This window comes from Saccopteryx leptura, chromosome X (genome assembly GCF_036850995.1).
Source record: "Saccopteryx leptura isolate mSacLep1 chromosome X, mSacLep1_pri_phased_curated, whole genome shotgun sequence".
Classification (NCBI taxonomy): Eukaryota; Metazoa; Chordata; class Mammalia; order Chiroptera; family Emballonuridae; genus Saccopteryx; species Saccopteryx leptura.
The window spans coordinates 107,305,821-107,320,204 of NC_089516.1; positions in this window are offsets into that span (position 1 = coordinate 107,305,821).

A 14,384-nucleotide genomic window follows, 5' to 3' on the forward strand; every position below is an offset into this window, starting at 1 on the left:
AATGTATTAATCCATATAATCTGTTCATTCATCTCTTCAGATGGATGAAGAAATCTCTAGCTCAATGAATGAAGGAGCGTGTCTGCTCCCTGTTCCAACCCCGAAGCCATCACAGTGGTTCTGTCTCACATTGTCTCTCACCTGCGTTATTGAGCCAGCCTTCTGACTAGCATCTCCACCTCTAGGTCTTCTCTCACAAGTGTGAAAGGAGTGTTCTTAATTCACACCTCGAATTACTTTTTCCACCTGTTTAAAAGCCTTCAGTGTATCTGTAACCCCATCTAAATACACTGAAATTCCAGGACATTTATGAGTTGTCTATTTTAAATTGTCTATGATCTCAGCTTTTGTTTCTTAAATTTGACTTCATATAAGAACTGTTGGGAAAGCTTATAAAAATACTGACACTTGGGGCTCACCACCAACCAGTTAAAGTGGAACCTCTGAGTTGGCTTTTGTTTCTGTCTTCAGAATAGTGCCCTACCTAAGTGATTCCAATGTACAGCTGGGAACGGGAACCTCTCTAAGCCAACTGCACTGTTTTTTCTTTCCTAAATTTGATCCACATTACTTGCTTCTCAGCCCTTGCTCATGCTTTTTCTTAAAAAGATACCCTTTGTGTTCAAATTAAACTTTTTTAAGGGTATAGGAACACAATAAAAGGAAGAAATTTTGTGTTCTACTTCATGAATTTTGAAAATTCTAGACATTCACATAACTACCACCCTAAATAAAAATATTTTTATCATCTCAGAAAGTTCTTTTGTGCCCCTTTCCAATTAGTTTTTCTTCCTCCCAAAAAACACTTTTGGATTTCTAACAATATAGATTAGTTTTGCCTGTTCTTGGACTTCATATAATTGCAACCATGTGGTTTGCACAATGTTTTGTCTGGTTTCTTTCTTTCAAAAAAATGTCTATTAGATTTATGTATGTTATTGTATCTAAAGTAATTGGTTCTTTTATTGCTGAGTACTATTCCATTGTATGACTACACCACAACTTGTTTATTCATTCCTTGATTGATGGACACTGGGCTGTTTTCATCTATTCCCTATTTGAAGCCCTACCAATCCTTTAAGGCCCAGTTCAAAGTCTAACTCAGTCACGAAATCTTTGCTCATTCCCTTGTTATAAGTGATCTCTATTTTCACTGAACTCCCATAGCATTTTGTGCTGAAACAGTGCAGACTCTGAGTCAGATAGAACTGGGTTAAAATATGTCTATCACAAACTAGTTGATCTTAGGTAACTCGGTACATTTGTTTTTTTATTGCTGCAGGAAGAAATTGCCATTAATTTAGTGGCTTAAAACAATAGAAATTTGTTGTTTTGCAGTTCTGGAAGACAAAAGTATGACATGAGTTTCACTGGGCTAAGATCAAGGTGATGGTAGGGCTTTGTTTATTTCTGTAGGCTCTGGGGAAGCATCTGTTGTTCCCTGCTTTTCTAGCTTCCAGGGGCTGTCCCGTATTCCTTGGCTTGTGGCCCTCTTCCTCCATTTGTAAAATCAGCAATACTAACTAAGTAGAGTCCTTCTTGTATCATATCACATTGACCTTTGATTCTGCCCTTCTCTTCCACTTTTAAGGACCTTCTTGATACCTTGATACTCAGATAATTCAAGATTATCTCGTTATTTTAAGGAGATTAGCAACCTTAATTCTACCTGCAATCTTTAATATCACTTTTCCATGTAACAGCATAGTTACAGGTATAAGAGATTAAGCATACGTAAATCAACCTCTGTGCTTCAGTTTCTTCATTTAGAAAATGAAAAAGAATGCTAACTACTTCATAGGATGGCAGTGAGGATTAAACTAAATGAATTCAAACATCTAAATTGCCTACCTAGCAGTTTCTAGAAATACTGGAAAGTATCATTGATTCAACAAATATAAAATTTCCACTTGGGGCTTGGCATTATTATTGGTGTTAGTAACACAAAAATAAATAAAATAGACCAAGTATCTACTTCATGTTATTCACATTGTAGTTGGAGGAGACAGGTAATAAACATTTTAAAAAGCAAATAAATAGAATTTGTTTTAAAAAATTTCCCCCATTGATTTGAAAGAGAGAGAGGAAGAGAGAGAGAGTGAGAGAGAAAAAGGAGGAAACGAGAGAGAAGAAGAGAGAGAGAGAGAGAGCAAGGGAGAAGCATAACTTTGTTTCATTTAATTGTTCTATTTAGTTGTACACTCATTGATCACTTCTTGTATATGTTCTGACCCCGCAACTTCTGGCGTGCTGGGTTGAGGCTCTTCCACTGAGCAATCCAGCCAAAGCAATAGAATTTCATGAGGTAATAAGCATTGTGGAGAAAACCCAAAAGAGTGATGAATTGTTTTTAAATCTATCAGGTGGTTATAAATAGCTTCTCTATTAACGTGATATTTGAACAAAGTCCTGAAGGAAGTGGGGAAGTGGGCCACAGAGATACCTGAGAAATTAACATTGCAGGAAAAGAAATAGCAAGTATAAAGACCCAGAAGGGCAACAGGCCATTCCAGTGGGCTGAATTGAAGTAAGAAAGGGGTGAAAGGTAGGAGATAAGGTCAGAGGAATAGTGGAAACTATTAGGATTGTTCTATTTCCTACTGCTGTAAAACTCTTTGCAAGGGGTTTGAAGGCATGGACTGTGTCTATTCACTGGTGCATGTCTTTCAATTTAGTACTATGTCCAACACATAGTAAATGCTCAAGGCAACTTTATTATATCAACAGATCTTTGCTAAGCTTACTATCAATGGATATTTAAATAAATCACTTGGTGCTTTTACCCCTTTATTAACCTAAATTATCTCTAGTCATTCATCATGGAATGAAATTGTTTTCCCACCCTACTTATTCTACAATCCCTACCCTACATTTTGACCCTACATTTTGTTGCATGACTTTGCACAGGAAAACTACTTTGTCTATCTATTTTTAAATGGCTGGAGATTTTCTGAGGCTGATTGTCTGAATACACTTAAATTTCCTGCCAAAGAATAGCCTTCAGCAATTTTAGTTGCTTTACTTTTTTACTCAATGGAGCCCTTAGTGAGTAGAGAATATTAATCAGTTTTGTTTGTCCTCAGAGTTAAATAGTCCAAACCTGTAAAAAAATGTGTCTGTTATAATCTCTCCCCACTTAGATAATAACTTTCATGAAGGCAAGGATTGCTTGTTATGTTTTATTACCTGTGCTGGATCTTTAATACCTAGAAAGAACAGTGCTGTACATATGAAGCACTCAATAAATGTTTGTTAAATAAATAAAAATAATTCCCTGGGGTTTGAATACATTCAGAAATATATCTCTAGCATTAGTTCAGTCTGAAGCCATGAAGGACACACTAGGCAGTGGCTCCAAAGTATCTTGGCATTTGGAGGGGTCAGAGATTACTTAGAGAATGGGGTAAGATCTCTTCTAGATGATGTTGCTTTAAAATTTATTACACTGACCTAAGAATGAGACTGTGTGTCTCTAGAAAGCAGACAAATAGATAAGAAGCCACAAGAAAGTAGATATTATCTATTCCATTTAGTAAACACTTATTGCACACTTTCCACGTGCCATGTGTTTTCTAACAGAAAGAGTTATGTCAGCGCTGGCAGAGCCAAACACTAGACACTGAGAATTGCAGTAGAGAAAGATTGGTTGTTTTATTATCAGTGCCAAAACTGAGGAGAATGGGAAGCTCATGCCCAAAAAGCCCGAACTCTCTGATGGTGTGTAGGTTACGGATTATATGAGGCAAACGCAAACTCACGAGACACCATGGGTTAGGGTTTTAGAGTTGTGTTGGTAGCTGACTGGTCAGAGGAGAGCTCTGAGTTCTGCTCTGGCGTCCCTCTGTCTGGTCTAATGGGGAAGTAGGCAGGGGTTTGTTCCACCTTAAGACTCAGGAGCTGAAATATAACTTAAGTCAAGATGCTATCTTTAGCTAGCTTAACAAAACCTATACCTTGTGAACCTTAGTCAAGGCGTGACCAGCTTCTGATTGCCTTAGGGGCTTAATGACTAGTAAGGGGAAGGGCTGAGCCTAGAAGACATGCTGTGAAGAAACTGAATAGAATCCTGAGGCTACATATTAAATGAAAAGCATACATTAAATCAAGACATTGGTTTTATTTTCATTGTGCTTGGAGCTTAGGATCTAATAAAAATCTAGGTTCTCATTCCTGAGGAATTTCTAGTTTAGTGGGGGAGACAAACAGATATTTACATTAGGCTATAGTAACCACTGTAAAAAGGAACTTATAGGCAAGTATGAAAGCATATTAAACAGTCAACTAATTTTAACTTGGGGTATTAAAGAAGGATTCCTGGAAGAGATGATATCGAAGCTTACATGTGAAGACAGCAATTAGGTTAGAGGGAAAGAAGAGAAGGAGAGAAAGTGTAGTATGAGCCAGAACCCAGAGGGATGAGAGCTCTGTGAGTGACTGGACCCGGGGATTGAAATGGGAGTAGTGTGAGAGAAAAGCCTGAAGAGGTTACAAGATTATGAAGGACCTTGGATGAGACTTGCACTTCATTTTGAATAGAAAGTCATTGAAGGCTTTTTTGTGTGGTATGGTGTGTTTGTTCTTTAAACATAAGAAAGTGATTTTATGAGTTAAGAGCCTGTTACGATGGTTTGGAAGAAAGCCCATGAGAAAGATTTGGAGCAATTACAAAGTGTTGAGGGTGTCAAAAGTGATTTATTTTTTGTCTATGTGTTAACTAGGAGGCTCATCTTTATGATACCTAATGCCAGGTCATAAATTCTATCCCCTGAAAAAAAAAAAAAAAAAAAAAGAAGCCTCAAAGTAGAAAAGGAGAGCGTGGAAGTCAGTGGATGTGTGTATTTGTGTGTGTGTGTAGTTGTTGCTTTAGCTCAATATACTATACTATAATATACTATGCTATAATATAATATACCTCTCCTTAACCTTGATAAACTTGGGGTTGTTACTCAGGCATCTTTTTTATCTCTTCATGATACTAAAGTATGAGGCTGATACACTAAAGTTCTTAGAAGAACAGGATTGCCTTTAGGGAATACTATGGATACCTTTCATAAAAACCTATTTTGCCAGCTACTATCTAAAAAATGGTTTTTGATGAAAGCAGCTACACAGATGCATTCTACTTTAATGAGTTTTGCTTGAGACATTGAAATTATTGCATTGTATTCAAGCCCTCTTAAGATGGAAGCCTGTTAAAATGTGCAGAACTGTTTTACTCAGTTGTTTATAGATTTCCTATCAATTTATATAAAGCAAATATTTGATATTTATTTTCTTCCAAGAGCAATATACTAGAGGTTAAAATATACAAATAGGGGTATATAGTGATTTCCAAAGAAGGAAACTTGAGAGGCCAACTCTCTATGGAGTATAGTGCTCCTGGTTTTATCTTCCCAAGGGATGCAACATAAATCCTAAGTACAGTTAGAGGATCATTTGGGAGTGATGTAGAGAGGCTTGCGTATTAGCCACAATACCATGAAGAAATATGACATACACTCAACTTGGATTCTGAATAACATTTAACGACAAGACTATTTACAGAAGTATTGGCAGGAGTAAGAGCTAAGAAGAAGTGGTGAGGTTCCAGAGACTAACAACATTGGGAAGCTCTCACCCTAAGCTTGGAGAACTGAGATCTATTGAAGGGGATGGGGAACACCAAGCAGGAGCTAGAGTTAGAAAAAAACATAGCTACTGCTGGTGCAACCCCATTGAGAAGAGAAGGGAGTTTAATGGATTTGGGCAGTTGGTGAAGAAGGAGAATAACTAATATATCTATAAATCTGTTAATCTCTAAAAGTGGCTTTTTATACCTCAGGCAGCCTTGTAATGGGAAGCATTGGTGAGTTAACTTTGTAGTCAAACTTAACTGGTGAAGGGAAGTTCACAAACTCTGTCCTTCCTTACAATTATAAATTTTTTTTTAAATTTATTGATTTGAGAGAGAGAAACTTTGATTTGCTGTTCCACCCATCTGTGCACTCATTGATTGGTTCTTGTATGTGCCCGATGGGGGATCTAACCCACAACCTAGGTGTATCTGGACAATGCCCTAACCAACTGAGCTACTTGGCCAGAAGTTTCCTTACAATTCTTGACCCAGATATCTTGAAGCTAAGCTATTTTGCTTCTGAGTTTGGTAGCCAGACCATCAAAACCAAGCCAGGCTATTGTATTCTTTTACTAAAATATAAAATTCTCAGCTTCTTATGAATTTTACCACATATCTTCTTTTCTTCTTCTTTTTTTTTTTTTTTTTTTTTTTAGTTTTACTAGGTTGACATTAATAAATCAGGGTACATATGTTCAAAGAAAACATGTCCAGGTTATCTTTTCGATCAATTATGTTGCATACCCATCACCCAAAGTCAGATTGTCCTCCGTCATCTTCTATCTAGTTTTCTTTGTGCCCCTCCCATCCCCTTTCCCCTCTCCCTCCCCCCCCATAACCACCACACTGTTGTCCATGTCTCTTAGTCTCGTTTTGATGTCCCACCTATGTATGGAATCATGCAGTTCTTGTTTTTTTCTGATTTACTTATTTCACTCCGTATAATGTTATCAAGATCCAACCATTTTGTTGTAAATGATCCAATGTCATCATTTCTTATGGCTGAGTAGTATTCCATAGTGTATATGTGCCACATCTTCTTTATCTAGTCTTCTATTGAAGGGCTTTTTGGTTGTTTCCATGTCTTGGCCACTGTGAAAAATGCTGCAATGAACATGGGGCTGCATGTGTCTTTACGTATCAATGTTTCTGAGTTTTGGGGGTATATACCCAGTAGAGGGATTGCTGGGTCATAAGGTAGTTCTATTTTCAGTTTTATGAGGAACCACCATACTTTCTTCCATAATGGTTGTACTATTTTACATTCCCACCAACAGTAAATAAGGGTTCCTTTTACTCCACAGCCTCTCCAACATTTGCTATTACCTGTCTTGTTAATAATAGCTAATCTAACAGGTATGAGGTGGTATCTCATTGCCATTTTGATTTGCATTTCTCTAATAACTAACGAAGATGAGCATCTTTTCATATATCTGTTGGCCATTTGTATTTCTTCCAGGGAGAAGTGTCTGTTCATGTCCTCTTCCCATTTTTTTATTGGATTGTTTGTTTGTTTGTTGTTCAGTTTTATGAGTTTTTTGTATATTTTGGATATTAGGCCCTTATCTGAGCTGTTGTTTGAAAATATCATTTCCCATTTAGTTGGCTGTCTGTTTATTTTGTTGTCAGTTTCTCTTGCTGAGCAAAAACTTCTTAGTCTGATGTAGTCCCATTCATTTATCTTTGCCTTCACTTCTCTTGCCTTTGGAGTCAAATACATAAAAATGGGCTCTTTAAAACCAAGGTCCATGAGTTTAGAACCTATGTCTTCTTCTATATACTTTATTGTTTCAGGTCTTATATTTAGGTCTTTGATCCATTTTGAATTAATTTTAGTACAAGGGGACAAGCTATAGTCAAGTTTCATTCTTTTGCATGTAGCTTTCCAGTTTTCCCAGCACCATTTGTTGAAGAGGCTTTCTTTTCTCCATTGTGTGTTGTTGGCCCCTTTATCAAAAATTATTTGACCATATATATGTGGTTTTATTTCTGAACTTTCTATTCTGTTCCATTGGTCTGAGTGTCTATTTTTCTGCCAATACCATGCTGTTTTGATTGTTGTGGCTCTATAATGTAGTTTAAAGTCAGGTATTGTAATGCCCCCAGCTTCATTCTTTTTCTTTAGGATTGCTTTAGTTATTCGGGGTTTTTTATAGTTCCATATAAATCTGATGATTTTTTGTTCCATTTCTTTAAAAAATGTCATTGGAATTTTGATGGGAATTGCATTAAATTTGTATATTGCTTTGGGTAATATGGCCATCTTAATTATATTTATTCTTCCTATCCAAGAACAAGGAATATTCTTCCATCTCATTGTATCTTTTTCGATTTCCCTTAACAATGCTTTGTAGTTTTCATTATAGGTCCTTTACATTCTTTGTTATGTTTATTCCTAGGTATTTTTTTGTTGTTGTTGCAATCGTGAAGGGGATTATTTTTTTGAGTTAGTTCTCAAATGTTTCATTGTTGGCATGTAGAATGGCTATGGACTTTTGTATGTTAATTTTGTACCCTGCGACCTTACTATATTGTCTTATTGTTTCTAGTAGTCTTTTTGTAGATTTTTGGGGGTTTTCAATGTATAGGATCATGTCATCTGCAAAAAGTGATACTTTTACTTCTTCTTTTCCGATATGGATGCCTTTTATTTCTTTGTCTTGTCTGATTGTTCTGGCTAGAACCTCTAGCACCACATTAAATAAGAGTGGAGAGAGTGGAAAACCCTGTCTTCTTCCTGATTTATCTTCTTTTATTCTTAATGGAAAGTAGCTAAAAATTGTGGAAACAGTGGTAAATTGGTATTGGGAAGTCAGTCCTACTTGTGAGTGAGTTAATGACCTAAAAGAAAATAATTTTCTTTCTCTGTGGCTAGGTTTCCTCTTATGTAAAACAAGAAAGTTGAACTAGTGATTTCAAGGCCTCTTAGAGTTTTAATATTACTGGTTTCAAGAAAAGTAATTCCCAGCATCAGTGGTACTTTGACAATTTTCCTACAGGTTAAACTGTTCTTTACTCTCTAGCAAAAATAAACTAAAAAGAGAGAAGGACATTTATAACTTTTCTTTTCCCTTCCCTTCCCTTCCTTTCCCTTCCTTTCTAAAATAATTAGTTCAACATTTTGATAAGTCAGCACTTATTAAGAAATTTAAAAATTGCACCCATATTCAACAGTGATGTTACACAAAAAAGATATTAGCAAAGTGTCGATTTTATCATTTTTTAAAAACCTGACTACTTGTTTTACAGGTGTATTGATTAGGGTTGTTTGACAAACATGAGAATGGTCTCATTTTATAGGATAAGATAACGTGAATTATTTCTTGAAGTTGGCTTTTATTTATGCTTTTATAAGTTTGTTCTTCTATAAATTGAATTTATATAATAATCCTTATTTAAAAGTACACTGAAAAATGAGTACTGACTTTAAACAGCTGAAAATTTTTATGTAAATAAGGTATATGCTAGCTTTTGTAGCTCCAGAGGATAAAACTAGAACCAGGAGTAGAAGTGCAACAACAAAAACAACAACAACAAAACCACAAAAAATCCCCCACACACTGGACATCACCGTAGAGACTATGGATGCCATTAAGGATAAGATATCTCTGGCAACAGTGCCAGTACGTTTAAATAATTAACCAATGCATCATACCCAAGTGCTTTCTGCTCATTTTATGTCATCATCTCCAGATCAAAAAGTGTACACTGGCCATCATCAAAAAGCAAGAGATAAAAATGTTGTTATAAGTGTGGAAAAAAGATAACCCTTGTTGGTGAGAATGTAAATTTGTATAGCCAATGTGGAAAACAGTGTGGACAATCCTCAAAGAATTAGAAATAGAGCTACAATATGATCCATCAATCTCACAGCTGGGAGTATACCCCAAGGAAAGAAAAATAGTAACTCAGGAAAAGATCTACACCTTCATTTTCTTAGCAGCATTATTTATAATAACCAAGACATGGAAACAACCTAAGTGTTCATCAGTAAATGAATGGATAAATAAGTTGTGGTATATATTTGCAATGGAATATTGCTCAGCTATAAAAATAAACAAAACAAAACAAATCAAGGAAACCCTACAATTTTTGACAACATAGATAAACCTTGAAGGTACTATGCTGAGTAAAATAAATTAGTGAAAAACAAGTACTGTATGATCTCACTTATATGTGGAATCTAAGAAAAACTCATAGAAAAAAGATCAGACTTACAGTTAAAAAAAGCTGACTGAGAGTGTGACTCAATAGTTTCACAATTAAGAATTACTTAATCTGATCTTAGTCATTTCTGAACTAGAATTTCACTCTGGATTTTAGCCTTGCATGACAAGTTAAAAAGTCACATAGAGAAGATATTTACATAGACATTTTGATGACCATGTAAAATAAATGAGGTCCTAAAAATAGAGATTTTTTTTTTCCTGCAAGTATTTTTCAAGTATAGGTAATATTCCACTTGTTTCTGTGTACTAAAGCTCAAAGAAAGATCTAGATGTAGGAAAAGACATTTTTTTGAACCTCTTTAAAGAAAAACTGCAAATTCTTCCTAGATTTTTCTTCTTTATTTTAAATAAATACCTTTTAACTAAAAAAAAAACACAAAACCAAAAAATGAATGAAATTCTAATTTACTGAATGCCAAATATGTAAAAGATAGCAGGAGCTGCTCATTTTATCTTCTTGATAATCCTCTAATATTAAGATATTCCTATCTTATTGATGAAGAAACTCAGGGTTACAACAAACACTAATTTGCTTACGATTGCACAGCTGGTTACTGGTATGTGAATCCAGTGTTTCTGACTTCATATGCCATACTCTTGTCATTATCCATTTGAGTTTTCCTGAGATGATACTCAATTGTTTCATAAAATATTTTCCCAGATTATTTTCCATTGTAGCACTAAGGTGCTTAGATTCTTATTCACTTCCCAGGTCCTATATCCTTTGAAGATATACCAATGTGCAGCTGAAGCCAATAGCAGCAGTATGCTCAAAACTATGCTTGAGGGAGCTTCTGCTTCTCAGGAAACCTATAGAAAACAACCTGAAAATATGTGTTCTGATCCTTGATGACTGATACTTACAAAGCCACTGCTGAGTTCAAGTGAAACCCAGAAGGCAGTGCTACTTAGAACTCTGGAAAAGAAATACAAGTTAAGTATGTATGCAGAAGGGTGTTCGGCACAATGCTATTTACGATGGCAAAATATAAAACAACTGACATTATGGTACATGAATTTGGAAACAGATTCAATGATTTAACATTGATAAAATACAAAGTGGTGAATACACAATGTTCAGATCATGTATTATAGAATTATATACCTTAAACATATATATATATATATATATATATATATATATATATATATATATATATATATATATGTTTAGAGAGAGAAAGACAGGAAGGGAATGAGAGGGGCAGAGATGAGAAGCTTCAACTCATAGTTGTGGAACCTTAGTTGTTTATTGATTGTGTCTCATATGTACCTTGACCAAGGGGTTACAGCAGAGCGAGTGACCCCTTACTCAAGCCAGCGACCTTGGGCTCAAGCCGACCACTTCAGGGTTTCAAACCGGGCCCTCAGCATCTTAGGCTGACACTCAATCCACTGCGCCACCACCGATCAAGGGAAACGTGTAATTTTATTAATCAATGTTACCCCTATAAATTCAATAAATAAAAAAATTAAAAATTGATAAAATAGAACCATATTCATTGACATGGTTAGATATTCACAACATGTTAAATTTTATATAATGGAAAATCCTAACATATTACCAAACAAAATGCAGTGCTATATTTAAAAAGTTACTATATCCCAAATAAGTTAGGTTTATTTTATAATTTTAAGGGTGATTTAACATTTTCACACCAATAAATGTAATTCACATGAACTGAATCAAGGAGATACTTGTATATTATCTCATTAGGTACAGAAAAAAATTTAATAACATGAATTCAAGATTTTTAAAAAACATTTTTATAACATTTGAACTGTTGATTGCATTGTGTGCCTATCACCCAAAGTCAAATCATTATCTGTCCTTATTTTATTAAAAAATAAAACTTGCAGCAAACAGAAAGAGAGGAGAATTTGTTTATTTTGATGAGTATATATCAAAAACCTACAGGAAACGTGTTTAACACTGATATTTTGAGAGGCCCTCTCCCCAGTAAACACCAAGATCGTGGATTAGAAAAGGATGCCCATTTATCACTGTACCAGTTGTCCTGGCCAATGCCACAGGAGAGAAAAAAATGCTGTAAGAATTGGAAAAGAAGAAATTGTCATTATTCACAGATGAGATTGTGTATGTAGAAAATCTAAAAGAATCTATAAGCAAGCTATTGCAATTAATAAATGAATGATTAAGGTAATTGACTTAAAGATCAAATATACAATTGTATTTATATGCCAGAAACAAGCACAGAAAATGAGAATTTTAAAGATAACATTAAAAATACTATACAAATATTAAATACCTCAAAAACCAAATAAAATATATGCTAGGTAAATACACAGTAAACTATAAAAAATTAAAAGATATAAAAAAGACTTAACTAAGTGGAGGTATATACCATGCACATAGTTTGGAAGATGCAATATTTCAAATTGATATATAAATTCTTTAGCACTCTCAATTAAAACTACAAGCAGGTACTTTGGTGGGAATTATGGAAAGTGCCAAGAATAATCAGGACATTAAGAATGAAGGTGGAGAACATATACTAACTGATAACAAGATCTATTACAATAATTAAGATAGTATGATGTTTGCACAAACTGAGATACACAGAACAATAAGACAAAATAGGGAGTTCAGAAACTGATTGGTACACATATGATTACTTGACTTATGACCAAACAGACACTGTAGTGTAACATGGAAAGGGGAACTTTTTTAACAAATGGTGCTGGATTTGTAGCCTATTGGATTACAAACAGAAAAAAAGGAAATCTCACCTCTACATTACACCCTATACAAATCAATTCCAGATGGATCATAGATTTAAATATAAAAGAAAACAAAATTACTAGGAAAAAAGAAAGAGGATATCTTAATGACTTTGGACAAATATTTCTTAAACAGAACATAAAACACAGTAAAAGATGATTAGACATTAAATTAAGAACTTGGTTTAATCAAAAGCCTCATTAAAAGAATGAGAAAAAAAAGCTGCAGATTGGGAGAAGATGTCTGCAATCTATATAAACAACCAAGTGGGTATAACCAGAATACTAGCTCAAGGATTTCTATACATCAGTAAAAACAGACAACCCAATAGACAAAAGTATCACCAGATACTTCACAAAAGAAGATGTCTACTGAACTTGTGAAAAGCTACTCAACATCATCATTGGGGAATTGCAAAGTGAAAACAGGCTGAGAAACATAAATATGCTTACACTTGAATGGATAGAATGAAAAAGGTGGATAACAGCCACGTGGATCAATCTTACAAATACAATGAGACACAAAGGAAAATAGATACAAAAACAAGTACATACTCTAAAAATAAAAGTAGTAGACAATCAATGAAAGAAGGCAGGATAGTGGTTTGTTTGTTTGTTTTTCTTATGGTGAGAGGAGTGGAGATAGTGACATAGACTCCTGCATTCACCCTGAGTGGGATTTACCCAGCAACCCCTGTCTAGGGATAATGCTCGAATCAACCAGCGATTATTAGTACCTCAGGCTGACCCTTGGACCAATCGAGCCACTAGCTGTGGAAGGGGAAGTGGGAAAGAAGGCAGACAGAGAGGGGAAGAAAAGCAGATGGTTGCTTCTCATGTTACTGACCAGAAATCAAATCTGGGATGTCCATACACCAGGCTATACTCTATCCACTGAGCCAGCTGTCCAGGGCCAGGATAGTGTTTTACTTTTGTTATGGATAGTATGGCTGGGGGAAACACAAATCACTGGGAAGCCAAGAATATTTTATTTCTTGACATGGGTAATGATTACATGGGACATGTTTACTTTGTGAAGAATCATCTAACTATATACTTATATATGTGCATTTCTCTTTAAGTATGTTGCACTTCAAGTGTGTGTGTATAGATAGATAGATAATAGATAGATAGATAGATAGATAGATAGATAAGGAAAGCACTTATTAAAAGAATATATCACATGATATTGTTAGCTTAAAATACACATCTCTATAGAAAAAGTTTTAAAGTATTTATATACCAAAATGTTACATTTTGGAAGGTGGAATAATTTTGGTAATGATTTTGACTTTCTGCTTTGTACCTTTATTTCTCAGGGGTGGAAGTAATAATGTACAAAGACAAGAACAGCATGAAGATTTAGTACAAACCTGTATTAAACCAGGGAGATTTATACAATGCCTTGAATAGCAACGGTTTTGAATCAGGCTGGCAAGAGAAGCAAATGCTAGTGAAATAGCTCAGTTTTTCTTCTTAAGTGCAATCATTATGTCATTCATCAGGAGCTTTTGGGTTTCAAGGTATGTGCATGAGCCCACTGTCGAAGGCTCAGTAGAGATCTCCTCCGTGCTGGTATGATATACTTCTCATCTTTGAAGCACAGAAGTACTTGATTGAGTTATTGACATTAAATCTTTTTTTTTTTTTTCTAAAGCTGGAAACGGGGAGACAGACAGACTCCCGCATGCGCCTGGCCCGCCCACCAGGGGGCAACGCTCTGCCCACCAGGGGGCGATGCTCTGCCCATTCGGGGCGTCGCTCCGTTGTGACCAGAGCCACTCTAGCGCCTGAGGCAG